This window comes from Arvicanthis niloticus, chromosome 3 (assembly GCF_011762505.2).
Source record: "Arvicanthis niloticus isolate mArvNil1 chromosome 3, mArvNil1.pat.X, whole genome shotgun sequence".
In the NCBI taxonomy this organism is placed as follows: domain Eukaryota; kingdom Metazoa; phylum Chordata; class Mammalia; order Rodentia; family Muridae; genus Arvicanthis; species Arvicanthis niloticus.
Window position 1 is genome coordinate 13,510,388 of NC_047660.1, and position 22,429 is coordinate 13,532,816.

Here is a 22,429-nt window from a genome sequence, read left to right on the forward strand (position 1 = left end):
TCTATAGGTCACTACTCTAAAACTGCATCATTGTAAATTCTGATCAAATGCTCACAGGTGAATAGATCTTTCATATCATCTGAGCAGCAAACCTACTCAAATCTATGGCACCTGTCTGGTTAGTTTTCTCTTATTTTCATTTATTCCCTAGCATGATAACTCATTGGTTTGAAATGGTAAATTACTACAGTAAGGAATACAGCCATGTTTAGCTGAGGAAGGCTGGAAGAAGAAAACCCTTTGTTAAAACCAAAATTTATAAACCATAAATTTATAAATTAAGAATTAGATATAAAATCAACTCTGTTTTCAGAAATGCTCATTCTTAATAGTTTCTTGTGTAAAAATCTGATCATGCATTATGCTGTAGACTATAAAGAGAATAATTTCAAGTTGTTTTTGGAGAAGTATAAATGGATGGCTTACTAATAGTAAACATTCTAAAGGATTGTAAATCAGAGTGATTTAATCAGGGTGCAGAACATGGGTGTTTTTAGTATATTCCATATGCAAAACCACCCAACCAATTTACATATTACTTACTTGAAAGTAGCACTATAGCAATTTTGCTGCTCATACAACATGCCTCAGATGTTATCCAACCTCTAGCTGCATGTCTCTACACATGCCTCAGATATCTCACAGCCATATGCATGTCTGCAATTATCATTTCATATCTAGCAGAAACAAATTTTTTACCACCATCAATGTTTTATTTGTTGTTGTTGGGGTTTTTTTGTTTGTTTGGTTGGTTGGTTTTTCGAGACAGGGTTCCTCTGTGTAGTCCTGGCTGTCCTCAAACTCACTCTGTAGATCAGGCTGGCCTTGAACTCAGAAATCTGCCTGCCTCTGCCTCCAAGTGCTGGGATTAAAGGCGTGTGCTACCACTGCTGGGCCATCAATGTTAATACATAAAAACCTGGCTAAAATTGTAAGAATAAAAATATCAGCATGTACATATTTATTATTGTTGTTGTTATTGTTATTGTTTATTATTATTATTATTATTATTATTATTATTATTATTATTATTTATTATAGTCAACTGTGGATTTCCTCCTTGCTAGTCCAAAAGTTAAAGGGAAATAGTTGAAATATTATGAAATAATTTAAACTATTATTATTAGTTTGGAAATCTTGGTTTATTATATCAAGTGTTCTCCGTAGAATACAGCATTACTGAAAGTGTACTTAAGCACATATACTCTCACGTTAACTATGTTTATGATACCATCTTATTTCACTGTAGTCTATAAGCCAAGAGAGTATCAGAGGAGTCATAGACTTAATAAATCCATTAAGAGCTGGACCCAAAGCCATCACTATTTTAGTAGGCCCTGCCCCCTAAAGGTTCCACAACCCCATAAAATGCACCACAGGATCTAGCTTTCAGCCTTTACCATAATTCAGTCCTAGGTAGGAGTAACATTTCATGGGTTGATATTGCACAGTAGTCCAACTGTCAATAATGATATTGAGCAACGCATTAAATTGGAAGAAAGGACTTTGAACATTTCATAATAAGAAAATAATAAGGATTTGAAAAGATGATTATGTCTATCTTCATTTAACGATTACCTCATGCTTTCACAGATCCAAAAATTAACTGGTTAACACTAATGTGTAGTTTAATGGTTTTATATATTTTTCTAAATATGTAACTGATTTTCATGAGTAGGAATGTAAAATTAATTTTAAGCTAACTGATTGAGTTTATATCTACATCTTGTAGGATAGATTTTTGGATGTGAATTAAATGCTATTTAATTAAAACAAAATTATAATTCACTACTTTATTTCATTGACTCATTTAAATGTTGCAAACTTTTATCATAAAGAATTTTCATTAATTTCTACATAGCCAATGAAAGCAGTAAGAAATTCATTAAACATTTATCAGCTCCACACCAAAAAAGGTAAAACATGCATGAAATATATGCATAATAAAAATCAGAGATTAATTACTTTCGTGTGCTTCATAGAACTAAAGAAAGATTTTCAAAGAATAAATATGGGATGCAATTTTTCTTTACTCAAGTATGTGAAAACTGGATAAGCTGCAAACATGCACAATACCAAACATTTGCTCATTGCTCATTGCTGTAATTCTACTCAGAAAGGCCAGCATGATCCCAGTAGGATATTTAATAATTGAATAAGTCTGACCCTTTATAGTGCTACTGCATTCTCTCGGGAAATGGTAGTCCAGGGGAAAAATGTTATGCTGATTCTGAATCTACTGAGCCAGTCTTAATTGCAAGTGAGTGAATCACATTTCACTGGTTTTGTTTGTTTAAATTGGTTAATTTCCATGGTAAAATGCAGAGCTCAGCAATTTTCTGAAGCATGATTTTTTTTTTTTAATGTAATGAAAGTAAGCCAAGTTTTCACACTCTAGAGAAAACTCCTTGATCCATAGCGAAACACATTAATGTTTTGAAGTTTTCACTCTGTTTTGCTCAAATGTGTTCTCCCGGGAGCTTATACACATTGAAATTGTGGCATAAGCTTAATATTACTGTCACCAAGGATTTATTTTTGCTTTGACTCTAGATGTAACAATTTTATTGCAATTTTTCTGGCTTTTTCTCTTCCATCTATCAAGGAGTATGGAAGGATTATAAATGTATACTGACCCAGTAATGGTCTAGGCATTATCTCAAAGAGGAATATTCCCTTCTTCATTAAATTGTGCCTATTAGGCTAGATACAGTACAGTCCTTGTCAAATTTAATAAATCGTGAAGAAAACGAGTGTTGATGAAATTTTTCTATCATGCCAGTTCCTTTTTTAATAACAAAATTTCTAAATACATATTTTATGAGATTTAAAGATTCCTGTGACAAGATGCAATACTGAGATATTAATGATTCTCAAATACATAAAACCCAGAACTTTGTTACTTGAAACCGCAAAAGCAGAAAAAATTATAATTCAGACCCACAAATGTGCTTGCCCCTAAGGGTATCATAAGAACAGCTTAAACTCTGAGAGCATTGACTTACATATGCCAAGCAACTGTTTAATTTGGGTTCGTGGTCCTAAATGGATTAGGTAACCTGAATGATGCTTTTATTTCTCATTCTATTGAATAAAGTTTGACCCTAGTTGTCTGTTACCTGACCACATAGTAATTAGAGAAGAGAGTTTACTCAGATTTGTGATTAACAGATGAGATAAATGTTTGTTCATGCATTTAAATCACAGAGAGCTTGACAGTGCCACACAGAAAATTCCATGAGTTACCTACAATTGTCAAAGTATTTCTTATTTTGAGTTTTACCACTTTGCTTTGAATTCACTCCAATTGATTTGAATATCCACATTGACTAACACAATCATTAATCAGTGTTTAATACAACCTATATTTGAAATGGTCTAGCTTTTTTTCTATAATTTTGTTTCTCAGTAGTTTTCCTACCTACAGCTTATGATGGTTATCACCTTACAGCCACCTTGCATTCTGTAATCCTCATTTGATGGAGAATCGACCACACCTCATTTCATCCCCTCTGGCTTTTACTTCAGGATTTTAGATATTCTTGAAACTCATGACTCAGCTCTTATCTGTACATGTTGCAGATTCCTCTTAGATTTAATTATTGTTCAAAATCATATTCTGCTTCCAGGAGGGACTTTAATTTAAATGTCTAATTCTATTGAAACTCAACAGGCTCAAGAATGATATATTGGTTTAAAGTACTTAACCCTATTTTATTTATACTAAATCACATTCTTAATTTTATCTTTAAAGTATAGATACTGATCATTAGTTTTAAGTGTCCATATTGTAGGTATATATCATAATGTTTCATTTGGAGTTTCTGAATTCATTTAATATTTTTATTTTTCCCTTTTCTTCTTTTAGAACACACTGGGGAGGGGAGGAAGAATGGAAACTGGCAGGAATCAAGAAAATGTTTTTTTATATATACTTCTTTTATTCAACTTCACTCACTAAAAATATAATCTAGTTTGACTTAAAGAATCTGAAATATTTTTCAAATAGTTTTTTGTTTGTTTGTTTGTTTGTTTTTCTACTTTTTCATTTGTGGCTTTTATCACTATTGGTTTTACACATTTTGGTATCTGGTTTCAAATCATTTAATATGTCAAGTACTTCACTAGCTGGAGGTTTAGAATTTTTCCATCTCACTAATTGGAGTGTCTCTCAAAATTACAATGAAATGTGCTGTTTTATAGTGTAAGGTACTTACCCATAAGTTAGTATCTTCAACCAGGAATACCTTTAGTAGCCAATTGTAAACTGTGTTTTGACTCCAAAACTGAACATTGTATTCATTATCTTGCTTCATTTAGCTTTTGCAGCATGTATTAGCATTCTATTACAGCCGTAACAAACTGCCACAGAGTTACTGATGCAAAACAACACAAATTATTTCACTCCAGTTCTGTGAGCCAAAAGCTTAGATTTGGATCACTTAACAAAAGATCAAAGTGTTTTAGGCTGTGTTATTTTGTAGCATTCCTTGAAAACATTTTTTTTTTCTTGATGATTCCAGTTGTTGGGAGATTTGAGTTTCATCTGTGGAAATAACTCACTAATTATGAACTATAAATTTTGCTCATTTCTCTTTATCCACCATCAAAATTAATATATATTTGGATTACATAATTCTCCCCATGTGGAAAAATCTAACTCTTTTTCCATTGTAGTTTTCTTTCTGACCTCAGCCTGTTTGCTCTATCTGCTTTTGCAAAGGCATTATGCTCATATTAAACCTCCGTGCAAATAATTACAGCAACTGTTTGCCATTTCTAAATTACCAAACTGTTTCATCTTTTGTCTTTGTAGACTTGATTATATAGTACTACATGGATCCTCCTGTCTTTCTCCCACTTGAAGGAATTATAAGCATGGACTTCTATACTGGCCCCCCAATAGCTTTTAAAATGACAAGTAAAATTGACTTGAAAAAGTTCAGAAAATTACAGTGCTAAGATATTTGGAGAAAATTAGTATTTCCATAGCGTATTGATATATAATTTCTAATATAGCTTTACTGTTTTCTTTAATTGTTGTAGACTATTATTATAAGATTATTTTAGCATTGCTAAATATATTTAACATTTCTAAAATGTTAAATTAAGGTGACAACATTTTTTCTTACTGTATAAGAATGAATTGTTGAATAAACATCTGTAAAGCAAATGAATAAATAACCAAATCATCTCAATTGAAGAAATGTAAAATATTCAAAATAATAATATGCTGATGCCTGACAAAAGTGTCTTGTATAAGTCCCAATTATTATCAATTTAATTATATAAAAATTTAAAATATGAGTAGATTTAAGTATTCTCTCTGACAAGAATGTTTTCAGTATGTTAAAACAAAATAGGATATAGTATATTTTTATTGAAAGAAAAGAGGGAGAAAGGGTTGATTTTTTTTTTGGTTTTGAACTATATAACAATTTTCACAGTTTTGATGAACAGAACAAAATAACTATATTTTAACTCAAGTGAAACAGTTCTTACCCCAGTGTTTTAAGACTTGCAAATAGATGGTTCCCCTGCCACAGGACAGAGCAGGCAGGACCCTATTCAAACTGATATACAGAACTACCCTATATTGTATATTATATAACATTCTTTCACACATCATATATATATATATAAGCTTATATGTATATATAGCATATTTCATAATAAATATTTATAATATAATATAAAATACCATAAATAGAGTAATATAATATATATAAATTCATTTATTTATTATGAAATATATTTACATTGATATATTATGGATAATAACTATATAAACATAATATATACTATATAACAATTACACTTATCTGTGTGTATATATATTTATGTATGTACTCATACATATGATGTGAAAATAATGTAAATAATCATATAATTAGTTATAATTCTATTACACACACACACACACACACACAAATTCTTTACCACCTTATTTTTATACCTTTTTCTTTAGGGAAATACAAAAATGCATTGAATTATTTCATTTTGCTGAAGTTACTAAATTCATAATATAGCCATTCTTTCAATACTTTTTTTTTTTTTCTGAATACCTTCGCTGAGATCAACCCAGATCTGCATGATGGAGGTAGTGTTATAGTGTGAGAGCTTCAAATCACTAAGAAAAAATAATCTAGCAGTGGATGGGGAATAATGAGAAATAAAAATATTTAAGTAGGAAAAGAAAATAATACTGCATTTTCTTAACATAATTTTTTTCAGAAGTAGCATCCATTCTGTAAAAGTTGTGAGTAAATAGTTGTGGAATTAGATTGGTCTAGTCATATACAGTTTTCATTGAATACCTAATGTTTACAGTATCAATATTTTCTTATCAAATGCCTTAAACAGTTTACCACTTGACCACATACATGCATTTAATATTTATATTTGTGTTAACCAGTATATATGTATCCACTTAATTATTTTCATTTAGCTTTAAAAATCACTATTGAGGGAAAAATTACTTATTTTCTAAAGATCTTTGACTATCTTAAAATTTCCAGCCATGTGGCATGATGGGAAGCAGGTGTCTATGTCCCTTGCCTGTGCCATGCACTGGAGGTTTTTTGGTGACATGGCAATTCACAGATTTCTATCTGTCTTCCTCTTCCCATGCTGTGCTCTCTTGATTTGATTTTTGCAAGTTCTAAGCATAAGACAGCTTTGCCCACAAAGCCAGACATCAAGCTAGCAAAAGACTGCCATCTTCTCTGCCCCTGGTTGAGATAAGAATAGCACCACCAACAAGGTATTATCTCTTTGCCCATTGCTAGGGAGGACAAATGATTCTGTAAATCATTCTTTAAATGACATCATGGCAGATCGTCTATTGGTGGAATTTTACTCTTAGATTGGAATCAGTGAGTCTCTAGTGTATTTTTCTAGCTCCAGGAGGGATGCTACGAAAACCTAAGCCCAAGCCAATCAGAACATTCTATTTCTTAGTCCTTGATGATTCTTCTTCTTACCTGTAATCCCACCCACCATGATGAGATTATATCCAAAAGATAGAGCTCACCAAAGTTCACCCAAGAAAATATTAGATTTTGAATGCACAAAACTATAAGCTAAACAAACCTTCAAAAGGTCATCTCTTTGAAATACTCATTTTATTTCATGTTGGCCATTAGGGGAAGATCAAGCATTTGGAAAATTCATAAGGATGGTGCTTCCATGAGAAAAAACAATGGCTTCATAAGAAGTGAGAGCTTGGCTGCCATTCTCTTTCTCAGCAAATTACATCCTCCATATTGCTATGACAATGCAATGGACTTTACTCAGACAAATGTTTTCCAATGTGGATTCCTTGGCCTCCAAAAGTTGGGGATATAAACATCATTTATTCATAAATTACAGTTTGTGCTGTTTTCTCTAAACAACAGAAATACAACACAGCCCCTCACTTACTGCATATGTTGTCATTTATTAAATAAACTTCCCTGTTATGTGTACTTTACCCCATATGTAGAGGAGCATGTCAAACATTTAGGTCAGTGCCTTCTGATGCAGGTTTGCAGGTCTGTACTTATTAATATATTTCAGATATTTCATTTTCTTTAGTTGAGGGATATTTTTCTTTAGTGTATATAGTATGAACAATGTAAAATATTTGTTATTTTTTAAAAATTTGTTTATATATGATACGTTTATGACATTTAACTATGTATCTGACAGGTACTTTGTATTTGAATGAATAAATCAATATTTCTCTTTTTTTCTGAAATAGATATTTTTACACAAATTAAGATGATAATTCCAAAATGCATCTTAGATAATTTTGTGTTATGTAAGGTTTTTTAAATGTCTCTGGGTTACAATCTGAAAGAAATTAACTACAAGGTGTTTTATGATCTAGGATGACAGGAAACCAACTAACATTAAATTATTAGCCAGATATTTATTAAATGATACAGATACCTGTTTCTACATTAGTCAGCATCTTATCCTTGAAATACTATTTATTTTTCAAAATGTTACAGTTTTTTAAATTTGCTACTGTTTTAATTTTAAATCTCAGGTAGAATTCAATTAGATTTTCTTCTGTTAATAATGTAGTTATGTTTCTATGCTAACATTTTTCTGCCTTATATTTAATTATTTGCAATTCTATGGATTATATTAGATTTTTTCAAATTATATATCTATATATTAACATGTGTGTAAATCTATATATGGGACTTATATATTCCACATATAGTTCTTTCTTTTTTCATGCATGTTTCTCAAGTACTTGCGTTTGAAGTGTTGTACTAAGCATTCTGAATTTAAAAGTTTCGCTCACATTTAAGGTAGTTGAACCTACAATGCAAGTTTTTAAATGCTATACATATATTATTCTATTATATCTGTTTACTAAGAAAACTATTTTAACACAATTATCTGTTTCCCCATATTCATTCTAGAATAAAATGCATAAATATAGACACACATCTGGGCATTCCATTTATTCCTCTCAGTTTTATCCATTTACATATGGATTAATGTATGCCAATGACATGTGCATTTTCACTTACATTAAACACTTATAAATGATTTAGCTACACATGAATATATTAAATAATTTATAAATTATTTTAAATTTATCCTCATTTTTGTAATATTGCTTTTACCACTTAACTGCATGCTTAATATCTCCATTCATGGTAACCTTTGTCTTTGAGGCTTATAGGATTTAATATCCTAGCTGCTAAATGTACATTAAACATCTTTCCATGTAATTTATGTTTTTGTTGACAGCTTAAATTATCTTTTAAATTGTTTACGTTTTTAGTTGATTATTACTCTTGGAAGCAAATCTAATTTATTTGGGAGAATCAATTTTCATACCTAGGACCTTACTGACCTTATCATTTTCATCATTTTACATTGGAATGAAATTAAATTGTTTTTCATATTGACTATAAAGGAAGATAATTCTCTTGTCCATCTTTTTATCTTAATGCCTTTTTCCTTGTGAACAGCGTACGTACTTACACAGCTAGCTATAGAACAAGCAAGGCTTTGGTAAGAGTGAGAGATAACAGCAGATATCTCTGTACAATCTCCATTTTAAATAATCAAGGTATAATTGCCTGAGAACTAAATTAATTTGATGTAAGCATGATTTCTTCACTGTAGCACACTTCCTTCTCTCTCTCTCTCTCTCTTGTTCTCTCTGTTTGTCTCTCCATCTCTCTCTCTCATTCTTGTTCCATTCCTTCTTAGAAGCTCCATTGATCTTCTAAGTCAGGAGAATGCTGGAATCTCCAATGTTTTGGAGTCTCTTAGAGAATCAGGGCTTTGCCTTCACAGCTTCATGGAATACCATCTATGAGCATCTGTGAAGAGTCATTCCTGATCTATGCCTCGTATTGGGAAACTTTCCTACTCACAGACAGAGATTCCATAAGCCCTTTCTTATCTTCTTGACTCTAAATCCAGAACCACCATTTGGCCAAAGCTGACAAGTTCTGCTGCTTGCTGTGGATACAACATGCCCCATTTGTCGACATAATTCTCACTATCTTTCTGTTTTTGATGGTTGCCCTCCCTACGTTTGACTGTCCTAGAACTCAATCTGTAGACCAGGATGCCCTCCAGCTTAAACAGATTTCTGCTTCTGCCTTCAGAGTACTGGGACTAAAAGTGTGTTCTAATGCTGTGGCCTAAACATTTCTTTCATTCCTTTCAGGAGTTAGAAGCTTAGTTGAGAGGGGTCTTGCTCTGGCTTCACCATTCCTTTGTTATGTTTAAGTGTAAAAGCACCAACCAAAACATTTTATATTTTCCAATGCTTCTTTTCTCCTCTAACTGTACATTTAACATCTTCTCTTTCTCAGGTTGTTCCTTTTCACTAAAAATCTGCATTAAATTTGCCACTAGTCATACAACACAGCCAATACTGGGGTGTTGTGAAAATTCTACAAACACAATGACTCCAAATCTCTTCCATATAACCTGAGGCATGTTTTTGTGATAAGGGCAGAAAGCAGCCACATTGTTTGCAAAATCACTGCATGAAAGATCTCTAGGCCATATGTTTCTTCTACTCTGAGAAACCTCTTAAGTCAGTCCCTACAGTATAAATCACCATCAGTATCACTGATGATGGGCCATGCTTCTACTGTTATTTTACTATGCTAATCTTACATAACCGTGAGCACAGGAGCTCTTTCCATCTTCTGATATTGTCTTCAATTTTGCTCTTCAAAGATTTGAAGTGTCAGGCCCATAGATCTTTTATTTTCTTGCTTAGAGTTACCCTAAGATATTTCATAGTATCTGTGGCTATTGTGTAGTGTGTTTTCCTTTGATTACTTTCTCAGTCCATTTATTATTTGTATATGGGAGGCTATATTTTTTTCTTTTAGTTTTCTTGTATATAGCCACTTTGCTGAAGGTATTTATCAGCTGTGGAAGTTCCCTGGTAGGATTTTTGGGTCACTTATATATACTATTATGTCATTGGTATCTCCATGATCTAGTTTCCTTGTCTGAATGCTCTTTAAGTACTATATTAAATAGATATTTAGAGAGTGAACATTTTTGTGTTATTCCTGATTTTAGTAGAATTACTTTGCATTTCTCTCCATTTAATTTAATGTTTGCTATAGGTTCGCTGTAAAAGGCTTTTATTGTGTTACTAGTATACCTGATTTCTGTAAGACTTTTACCATGGAAGGGTGGTGGAATTTGTCAAAGATTTTTCAGCATCTATTGAGGTGATTATGTGTCTTTTTTTCTTCAATTTGTATATATGGTGGGTTACATTGACAGATTTTCCTGTGTTGAAACATCTCTGCATCTCTAGGATGAAGGCTACTTTTTGGTTGTCAATTTTCTTTAGATTTTTTTTCCAGTTTTGTGGGATCTTAAGAAAATGTGAGTGGGGGGAGGGCAGGCTGCTACTGTTCCATTGCAATGTGTGTGATGATGCTGGGGGAGTGGGTCTGGAGGAAACATGAGAGAGGAGAAGCTTTGCACTAGCTCTTTTCTTTCTATGAAACATGATTGATATAGGACTAATTTTTCTTTATGTGGGCATGTACTTTTGCCAACATCTTTTTCCAGCATGTACATGGCAACTGTATCAAGTATTAAATAGCAGTAGCTGTGTCTACTCATGTTTGGGACTCAATTTTGTTTCACATGTATGTTTTTATGCCAGCATTATATTACAGTCTCTAATATATCTTAATATCTAGAATGTTAAACCCTTCAGCAATGTTGTTTTTGTTTAGTTGTTTGCTATAACTGAGGGATTTATTTTTTTTCTTTCTCTCCAGTGATATGTATTTTTTTATCCTAATTGTTACTGGCTCTGCAATGTTTATATTTTTGCTATAATAATAATAATTTCAATTATTGGCACTAGTTAATGGTACATATACATACTTTGAATTCTTTCTCATTTTCTTCATGCTTTTTAATATTTTGCTATGCTTGATTTTAATTTTCACATTTCCATGATAATACTATGTTATATGACTGTGTCCTTCGTGGGACTAGTAGTTTTTATAGGATTTATATGCCTTCATTCACCTTTTTAAAACTTTCAGTCAATAGGTGACAATAAGTTAAACTTTTATTTTTTTATACCTTTCTTTTGCATTTAAATTTTCATTTATTTTTAGGGTAATATGTCCTTTGAGTAATTTTTTTATTTCTTTTCAAAATATTTTATTGTATTTACTGTCAGTTTTATTTTTTTATTTACTACCTAGAAATGATTTCATATGTAGTCTCAAGACATGAAAGAATTTTTCTGTGTAATAATAGTCAGTGGAGGTGTGCAGTAATATAAATACAACTTTTAAACTTTTTATAAATTCACTAAGGGTCAGTTAACCTGTTCTTTTGTTTTGACTAACTTTAGTTACTTTTAAAATTTAATTTATTTTTTTACTTAACTTTACACTCACTCACTGAACCCTCCCAGTCACAGCTGCCACAAACTTTCCCCTCCCCTTCTTCTCTGATCAGATGAGGTTCCCCTGGGTATCCCCCTGCCCCACCCTGGCACTTCAAGTCTCTGCAAGGCTAGGTGTTTTCTCTCCCACTGAAGCCAGACAAAGCAGCCCAGCTAGTAGAACATATCCCAGATTCAGCCAACAGCTTTTGGGTTAGCCCTGGCTTCTGTTATTCCAAATCTACATGAGGGTGAATGGGCACATTTGCTACACATGAACAGGAGGCCTAGGTCCAGCCCATGTATGTTGATGGTTCAGACACTGAGAGCCTCATGGGTCCAGGTTAGTTGACTTTACTGGTCATCGAGTGGAGTTCCATCACCTTTGGGGCCACAATCTTGGTCCTATTCTTCCATAAGAGTCCCCAAGCTCCATCCACTGTTTGTCTATGGGTGTCTGTATCTGAGTCAGCTGCTGGGTGGAGCTTCTCAGAGAACAACCTGCTCCTTTCTGAAAACATAACAAAGTATCATTATCATTAATAGTGTTAAAGATTGGTGCTTGCCCATGGGATGGGTCTCATGTTGGACCAGTTATTGATTGGTCATTCCCTCAGTTTCTGCTCTATCCACTGTGCCTGCCTACTTGTAGACAGGATAAATTTTGGCTTGAAAGTTTTGTGGGTAAATTGGTGTCTCTTTTGCTCCCCTGGGGTTCCTGCCTGGGTACAGGAGGTATCATCTTCAGGTTCTATGTCCCCAGTGTAGTTAGTCACAGCTAAGGTCACCCCCATTGATTCTTGGGTGCCTCCCTTATCCTAGATCCCTTTCTTGTCCTGGAGATGCCCCCCTCCCACATCCTCATTCCCATCAGTTCCAGATTTCCATTAATTTTCATGGCCATCTAGCCATCTCTCCTGTCCTTCTCCACATCTGATCCTGAATCGCCCATTTCCTTCCATTTCCCTTCCCAGTTCCTTCCCTCCATATGTGTCTTATAAGAGTTTTGTCATTTTTCATTTAAAAAATTAGCTTTTCTAAATATTGAAACAGGAGTAATGTTTACTACCCCCTACTCATACTACCTCTTTCAGTATGTGCCCTGACATCTTCATACCTATACTTAAGTTCATTCCTTTGTGAGACAGCCAGTCTAGAGCTAAGTTTCTTCTGAAGTGCTCTGTCAGCCCAGGTCACAGACAAAACTGTTTTTTAAGATGAAGGTATTATCCATGGAGCTGGTCAACCTCAAGAAAAGTAACTGCTCTTATATGAATAAAAACAAGCAGGAAGTAAGAGGAGTTTTGTGTTTAATGTGAGAAATCCATCACCACCTCTTATTCTTAACATCTACTTGTATTTGGTGGTGGCTGCTTTGGAAAGTTTATGTACTTTTAGGATTCAGAGATTTTTTTGGTAAAGTGAGTTCAGTAAGGATCCTGAAGATTGTTCTGATCCTAGTTGTCCCCTGAGCTCTCTCCTTCCGTTAGACTGAGATGTAGACAAACATCAATCTCATGGTCCAAAAACCTGTTGGGAGCTACTTCTACTGACAGTACTTCTCCATTATAATGGAACAGCTCCTCAGAATTTTAGCAAAATACTTCCTTTCCCTTTAAAGTAGTTCTTGTCTTTTCTAAGACAGCTATTTTAAAACTGGGACCAGTAGATATTACACAATAGCAGGGAGCAGAAAAGCAGACATAAATGTGACCAGAAATCAGGGAGAGCTGGGGGGACTGGGAGGGAGAGATGGAGAGAGGGAGAGGTGGAGAGAGAGAGATAGGGAGAGAGGGAGAGAGTGGGAGTGCCCAGAAACTAAGCATCACTTAAATTTTGCTGCAAGTGAGCTATTTTTTTCCACTGGTGCCCCATTCACAAAACCATCATATCGTCATTACACAATACAGTATCACACCTGTAAGGTTTCAGTACGTATTTTGTCATACAATAAAAGTTTCATCTTTGTACTTTCTGAAGTGATAAGCCACAGAATCTGATAGGCACTCTGGTTCTCCAACCATCTATTTGTCTTGCTGAGATAGCATGTACTTTAATCTCAACACTTAGGAAGCAAAGGCAGAAAGACTTCATGTTTAAGGCCAGATGGTTTTCAAAGTGAGCTACAGGCTAGCCAGTGCTCCACAATAAGTCCCTAGCTCAAAAATAATGAACAACCATAACAAAAATATGTACAAAGAAGTGACCATTTCAATTTCCCTAGGTTTTAATGTAAACAAGCAAACATAAATTAAGGACAAAGAATTTGTTTGGTTGTGTCTGTTTTTGGTTCCTGTGGTACACTCTAAGTTATTGGCCCTTGTTGAATGTTAAATAGTCATGGTGATATGTCCTAAATATTCTTTGAATCATCAGGCTATGAAATGTTATTATTTATACATGGTGTTAAAATAGATTAAAAAATCTGCAATGCCTTTGTATTTCCTTAGGATATTTTAAAAATGAAAAACAATTGACATACACGACAGGCTCCCATCTATCTGTGTATTTAATAAAGCCAAATGTGATGAAGACTAATGTACCATACTGATGTTTGCAGAATTTCATTAATGTGTTTCCAGACCATCATAACTCACTCACCTCTGTTGAGTTTATGAGCCATGGGTTTTGCTCCAGCAAATAAAATCAGCTTCCCTATCACAAATATGAAGACTAATAATATCAGAGATGACACTTCTTCACATTTTGAAACAAGGTGACTCATTTATTTTCCCCTCCCTTGGGCAAGAGGACAATGAGTCTTTCAAATTAGAAACCATATTAGATTTGCTGCAAAGTATCTGACATCAAACATTCTGATTTTTCTTTAAAAATAAAAAAAAATTCAAAATGCTACAATAATTTCACTTATGCACAGAAATGCAAGTTATATGCCTAGTAAACTGCATGGTATAAAAATGATTCATTTTTATTTCTTTTGCAATTGGAATACCTTTAAAGTCATTGAACAACATTAAAATCCATTGACACAATTGATCATTTCTTAAATATACTTTATGAGAGTAAGAAAAATTTGTTGATTTTTTTTACAATAAACTTATATCAGTCTTGTTGAGACCCCCTCCAAAAAGAAAAAAAAAAGATGTTTTAACCAACTACATACTATTATAATTGTTAAAAATGAGAATTAATGATGTCCACATTATTTATATGTTTCACTCTATTTCACCAACTTTCAAGATTGCATTAGGATTATATAATTAATCTTTAATTAAAATTCACCATGTGTAAGTAATGGAAACAACAAGAATAAATAAGGCAAGAAAAAAATCAGTGTATATGATCTGACTTCTTTCTGCTTATTCTTCAAAGCATCCCTGTTGCCCTGGTCCCTGTTTGTGCACACACCCCATTTGGTTCTCTCCTGCCTCACTGCTCTTCATAGTTTTCTTTATTACAGAAAATGCATTCTCTTTCAAATCTAATATATTTTTCCCATTCTGTTTGGAAAGGTTGAGTGGAGTTTTTTGGTTGACAGCATCCTTGGGATCATGTAAGTCTCAGTTAGGTTTACTGCCATGCAGGTGAAATAGGCTGTATTCTGCAGCTACATTCACAAAACAAGAATGAATGAATTTATTTTGACAAATGTTTTCACAAATAATAGAGGATTTAGGATTTAAGAACAACAAAAAGTAATTTTCAGGTCCTGTTTTGTCACTGAATAAATGCTGTAGTATCTAATGAATCAATGAAAAACTTGAAACATCTCATGTCACTTGTGTAAATGTAATACTTACACTACTGAGCACAATTTGTTTAAATAGTAAGTTGTCACTGAATGTGTTTGTGTGATACATGAATATAGTTGTGTGGATGTGTCAATTTGTGTATTGAGGAAGAATTGTAGAGTTGTTTCCCTCCTGTTGCCTATAATATAGGATCCAGGGGATGAATGGAAGTCATCAGACTTGGCTGAAAACAATTTTACTTATTCACACATCTTATCAGGCTTAAATACAAATTCTCTATTGGTGTTCCATTGTTAAATATATGACAGAGTATTTAATATAGAATATTCTTGATTTAAATTTTATTATGGCTTCTGCTTTGCCCACATTGCCAATTGATAGAATAAAAATTATAACTCTGTCAATACAAAGCAAGTAATGTAAAAACTTTCAAGAAGTAAAATATAAAAAGCTACAAATTTTAAACTATATTATTTAATTCCATTAATATATGAAACTGATTTCAATTACTATAACAACTTTTTCATTAATTTATTTATGTATTCATTTTACATTCTGGTAGTGTTCTTCCTTCTCTTTCCAGCCCTCTCCAAAGTCCCTTCTTTCATCTTCCCTCCCCCTTGCCTCTGAGAAGACGTACTCCTCAAAAGTTACCAACCCACCCCTACATACCAAGTCACTAGAAAAATAGTTCAGTCAGGTATCCAGGTCATACTCAGGAGCTGAGACTCTGATACCAAGCTAAAATGGTACAGAGCTTTTAAGCCTGAAATCCACAAACATCTGAGCCAAGTTATTTGCATGTATTTTACACAGAAGGAAAAACACTTTATTGGCTTTAAAACTGAAGTTACTATATGATATATATTGCATGAAAATGATTTTTTAGTAAAAATATTTTTTTTTTGATGAAGAATAAGATCCACACTTCTCTGAGGTTATTTATATATAGAATGTCCCTAAAAATTATAGTAGTTTAGGGGAAGTGGCTCTAGTACATTCTCATAAGGTTTATATGGCCTTATAATACACAAGTAGTGGGCTAGTCTATATTATTGGGTAGAAATTTTCTTCAATCAAGCAGGTCTTGAGTCCAGTTAAACACCTTTTGGTTACCCACAGAATATGTTGCTGTTCTTTTCAGTTTGCAGGCACTATATCTTGGTAGGAATAATGGTTACACTACTCCCTTGGCACTTTTTTAGGAAAAAGTTTAAAGACACTTGCAGGGTAATTGGCATAATTCTAACACCTCTCTGGATGTTTAACTTTGCATAGTGAAGTTATGAATTTCAAGAATGCTGCTCTGCTGCACGTTGATGCAGCAGATGCTACAAATAAAATTACCCATGTCCTGAGGTCAGTTTTTTTCTATTTTGGTCAAGCTTCAAGAATGGCATATATAGCTTGATCAGGTAAAATTACCAATGGCTTGAGATCAGTATTTCCATTTTGGTCAAGCTTCAAGAATGGCATATATACCTTGATTATGCTATTTTTTTTGAACTAGGAATAATTTTATTCCTGCCCACCATGTTAACGCTTGTCTTTAACAACATCAGTTTGTTGGCAGCCAAAGAACATGGCTTAAAACTGAAAATGGACTCCCAGACAGAGTTATTCATTTAACAAGCTGGCAAACCAAGGATGAGTAAGATTCTTCACAGAGCCTTACCAACCTAAGACAGAAGTGCATTGCTTTGGATAATGCATATTCCATGATGGGTAAGGAAGGCATTATTGTCAGAATGACCTAAGGCAGGATCAGTCCTTTTTATGAAATAAAAATGCAGGAAAAGAGGAGAGCTTTGGGGGCTGCTTCACAGGAATCTGTCATTGGCTAAGGACAAGGAAGTGGGGCTCCAGGCAGGAATCTGAAGTTAGGCTAGAAGAAACAAGTAATTTGAGGCAGAAATCTCAATCTCAGACTGTTTTAGACTTTAATCAGGTAGAATTCTCCAGTGATATGAAAGATCCCTATCCCTACAATGTGTACTTCAACTGCACGATGATTTTCACAATATACTATAATCTTAACCTTAAAGATAAAAATCATGAAAGAGATTTTACACAGAAGGAAAAATTCTTTGTTGGCTTTAAAACCAAAGGTATATACAATATGTAATTTATGTAACTGCTAAAAGCAGAAAGATGTCCTCAGTTGACAGACAGTAAATGTAAAACCCCCATGAAGCGAGGATCTCACCAAAGCCTCAGATATTCATGGCCACCCAATAACTCACAAGACACCAAACTCAATGTAAACAACGGAAAGAGGTATATTTTGATCAACATGTTGTGGTCAAGACCCATAACCCATGCAGGGGCAGTGGGGTCTGACCCCAGGCTTTGGAGGTGGAGGGAATTTAAAGGCAAAATCAATAAGGAAAAAACCACAACCCATGGAGGAAACCACAACCCAGGGAGAGTGAAGGGGGGTTATTGGAAAGTACCTGTGGAAAGTCTCAGCCCATTATTCAGTTTGTGACAGTTTATTCAACGAACAGTCATGGGGAACATTCTGTACAGGTTATTCTAAAGAGCGTATTCATATTCAACTATCTATCTTGTGGTCAGTCAATTTCTCGAAACACAGAGCTGACAAACAAGTTGACCTGTACTCTTATTTCTGCTCAGCCTGTTAGGAGTTTTTGAAAATTTTTAACCCTTTCATAAGGAAATACAGGTCACCATTATGCATTACACCAGTACTTGAATTATGCTAACATTATGAATAACACAAAATAGAATATTTATCAAAGCTTTCAGATATGAAATTAAAATTGTTGGCATCTTGAATACAATCATGTGACTAATGGACAAAATTGAGAATTCAGCAAAGTTATACCTATAATTTTGACCTAGGATTATGTGTTCATATTTTTAAGGGTAAATCTTTGTTACATAGCATTAAGAACTAGAATACCTATTTCCTTTTATTCTAGTCTTCTTTGAGCCTTTATTTTCCTCTTGATTTCTTAGATCAGTATTATATGCTCACACTTTTCTTATGTGTGTATAAGAAGTGTATTCTGTTGGAATCTCTTCCCCAAATTGGCTTTTATTTAAAATCAGTCATAAACCTGATTATTTGCTCTAACATCCAGGTATAATCTATAACAGATAATGTGTAATATGTGTCTTAGTCTGAGTTTCTATTACTGCACAAACATCATGATCAAGATGCAAGTTGGGGAGAAAAGGGTTTATTCAGTTTACATTTCCATATTGCTGTTCATCACCAAAGAAAGTCAGGACTGGAACTCAAGCAGGTTAGGAAGCAGGAGCTGATGCAGAGGCCATGGAGGGATGTTACTTACTGGCTTGATTCTCCTGCCTTGTTCAGCTTGCTTTCTTATAGAACCCAGGACTATCAGCCCAAGGATGACACTACCCACAATAGGCTGGGCACTTCCACCTTTTGTTACTAATTGAGAAAATGCCTTACAGCTGAGTCTCATGGAGGTTTTACCTCAAGGGCAGCTCCTTTCCCTGTGATAACTCCAGCTTGTGTCAAGTTGACATACAAAACCAGCCAATACACATTGTAAGATTTAAAATTTTTCTGAGCACATTTACAGCAACAAAGCATTAGAAATAGCACATAAGATATTTACATGATTCTAGAAGCACTTTCAGAAGAATCTTTTAGAAACTCATAATGATACTCAGGGTTTGAGATTCGTTCAGAAAACAAGCCTCTGTTCAAATGTCTGTAGGGACAAGTGTGTGTCGCACAAGCATCAAGAGCAACGGTACAACTAGTAGATTGTAGAACAGGTGTCTATTGCAAACAGTCTCCTAAAAACAAGCTTTGAATTGGAATTATCTCCCTGAGTTTACCAAATTACATGATCGCAATAGTATCTTTGTCCAGAATATCAAAGAAAAAAGAAAAAAAAATCTTCTTATAATGAGACAATATAAATATGTCTGAGATGAAAATATTTAGAGTTGTCCTTAATAATATAATCTTACTTGAGATTGATGTTGTTTTGTTTATTAGGAAAGAAAGAAGAATACATACTAGGGAAACAGTCATCTTATGTTCATTTATTAAGGCAACTTGAAGAACTCTGCTCTAATAAAATACATCTTAGGAGTGTGAACAGAATGTAAATGTTTTCATTTTGGAACATTAATGATTGTTAACAATGACAACATTATAGATTTAATTTTGAGATAACATAAAATACCCTCAACTCATTTTATTCATTAATGGGCTGAAAGAATTGTCACTGAAGCATTTGCATCATCAATCAGTGGAAGACAGGAAAAGTTCCTATGACTTCTGAGTTTGAATTAGGAAATAAATCGATTCATTTCTCCTACCATTAACCTTCCAAATGAACTTACTGAGCTTTAGTCAGTCCTTGATTGGTAGCAATTAAAATAAAATATAATTAGCACCATCTGAATTGTCTCCAACTTATTTTAAGAAATAATTTTCTCGTTCTTTTGGTCCTATAGAAAGCAACAAAATGGTGTATTTTTTATTTTCATAACAAATTAAGTAAATGATAAAAATTGTCTATTACATAGTTGCTTAAGTCATTCTCATATTGCTAGTACAGTTACTTTATGATTAATAATGTAAAAAAGCAATATAACCTATAAATGTATATAATGCATGCTTATGTATGCACATCAGATTTATAATAGACATATTTATTTTATGTTTGTTATGCATATATTGATTATAAAAAGTGTAATTTACTTTTAAAACCTATAATTGTTAATAAATACAATAAAAATTTTGTAAGTTACATTGTAACTATAAATATTTGGACTTTTTTTCTCACTTTGATATCATTTCAGAATCATTTATAGATTTAAATCATTGTTGAGAACTTACTTGGATAAACAAATGCAGAAGCCAAAGTATCTATAAATAATGATGGTTTTAAAATATTGGATATATATTACCTTCCTCTCTTGGCAGATGTTTTGGGTTCTGTTTATAAATATAATTATTTTAAGCACAATTTGCAGGCTTATATCTGTCATACAATTACTTGTTAGGTCAAGGCTGCAGGATTTCTATTAGTTTGCATGGGCCTTTGCAATATGTAGTATATTCCAGAACAGCCTGGGCTGCACCTTAAACACCATCAAAACAGAAAAAATGAGCAATAAAATAATTTAAGTAAAGGTGAAAGAATATTACAGACTAATTTGTAAAATGTTTTAAGTGCAGCAAACTGTTTTACCATTATTATTGTATTAAAAGTGTCAAGTGTTTATGTAGTAAAATATTTATTAACGCATGTTTTAATTTTATCAACAACTGAAATGCATTATTTTACAAAGATTCTTTTTTTGATTTAACATTTTTTGCAGGTGCTACTACATAATGAATAAGTAGAACTATTAAATTATATATATATATATATATATATATTGCATATATATGCAAAAACAATAACATTAATTAACTTAACCATTGTAATGGAGACCTTATTGTATATCATGTACAAATATTTATGGTATAGTGAATTTCAGCAAGATAGTAGTAAAGTACATATGAAGCCATAAGTAAGGTCTTTACCATACAGATTTTAAAATTTGGCAGTGCAAAAATTTGAAGCATGGTAGTTCATTTGTTTAGAAGCAAAAAAATTTAGTGTGCACAAAACATCAGGAGACATAACTAGTAAACCAATCAGGCAGCATACACCAGGTGATATGAGGCCCCCAACACATATATAGCAGAGGACTGTCTGGTCTGGATGCAGTCAGAGAAGATGTACAGCTTCTTGTTACAAGGTGTGGGATCCACACATGATCCTCTGAGATCCTCCAAAGGGCTTGGATCACATCTACAGCTCTGACTTCTGAAGCACTGTAGGTTCTGGTTGACTCTACTGATGCTGCTGCTTTTCTTGGTGATCATCACATGGTACTGGGATCTCTAATTCATGGTGCCAAGCCTCAACTTCTTTGCATGACTCCTTCAGTTCCAAATGGTCAACTGCAGTTGAGGCTGCACCTTCACCAATGGTGTTCCCTGGCCTGTCTCAGTGCCAAGCTTCAGCTGCTCTCATGACCCCTTCATTCCTTCAAAACCCATACCACATGGGTCAGTCTTACACACTACCAAGTCCAGCTGAAGCACAAGGTACACTTTGGCTATATCTGGAACACAGATATGGAGTAGCAGAGTTTGATCTTCACCCTACTGGATTTTTGTCTTGGTTTTGTCCAATATTTTTTTCACTGTGATGTTTTAGAATGGTAAGATATATCTTGTAATTTTGGAGGTATATGATCTGCTCTTTGATTATGACATTATAAAAGATTAACTTTGGACATTAAAAAAGAAAATAGAGAGAATTACAGATATCAATGAGTACTCAAAACGCAAAAAAAATAAGTGACAGGTATACAAACCCTCAGGAGACTGAAGGCTTCAGGGAGTTTAGAGGTGTGGTGAGGTGGGGGGTGGAGGAAGGAGGGTACATCTTTGTGGAGACGGGGTGAGGGAGGATGTATGGGATGTGGAACAGTCAGAGGGTGTACTGGCAGGGAAATAAAATCTGGATTTTAAAATAAATAAATAAATAAATAAATAAATAAATAAATGATAAAAAAGAGTTGTCAGTACAAAGTTTTGAAGAATGGTAGTTTATTTGTCTAGCAGCAAAAAGATTTAGTGTGCACAAAACATCATTAGACATAACTAGTAAACGAGGTTAGAATAGTCACTGTGTCTGATACTGAAGATCTTTTAGTACTTGTTATTGATTGAATAAGACATGCGAATCAGTTAGTTTTATTTTTATAAGGAATTGTTGAATAAAATTGTTGAGAAAGA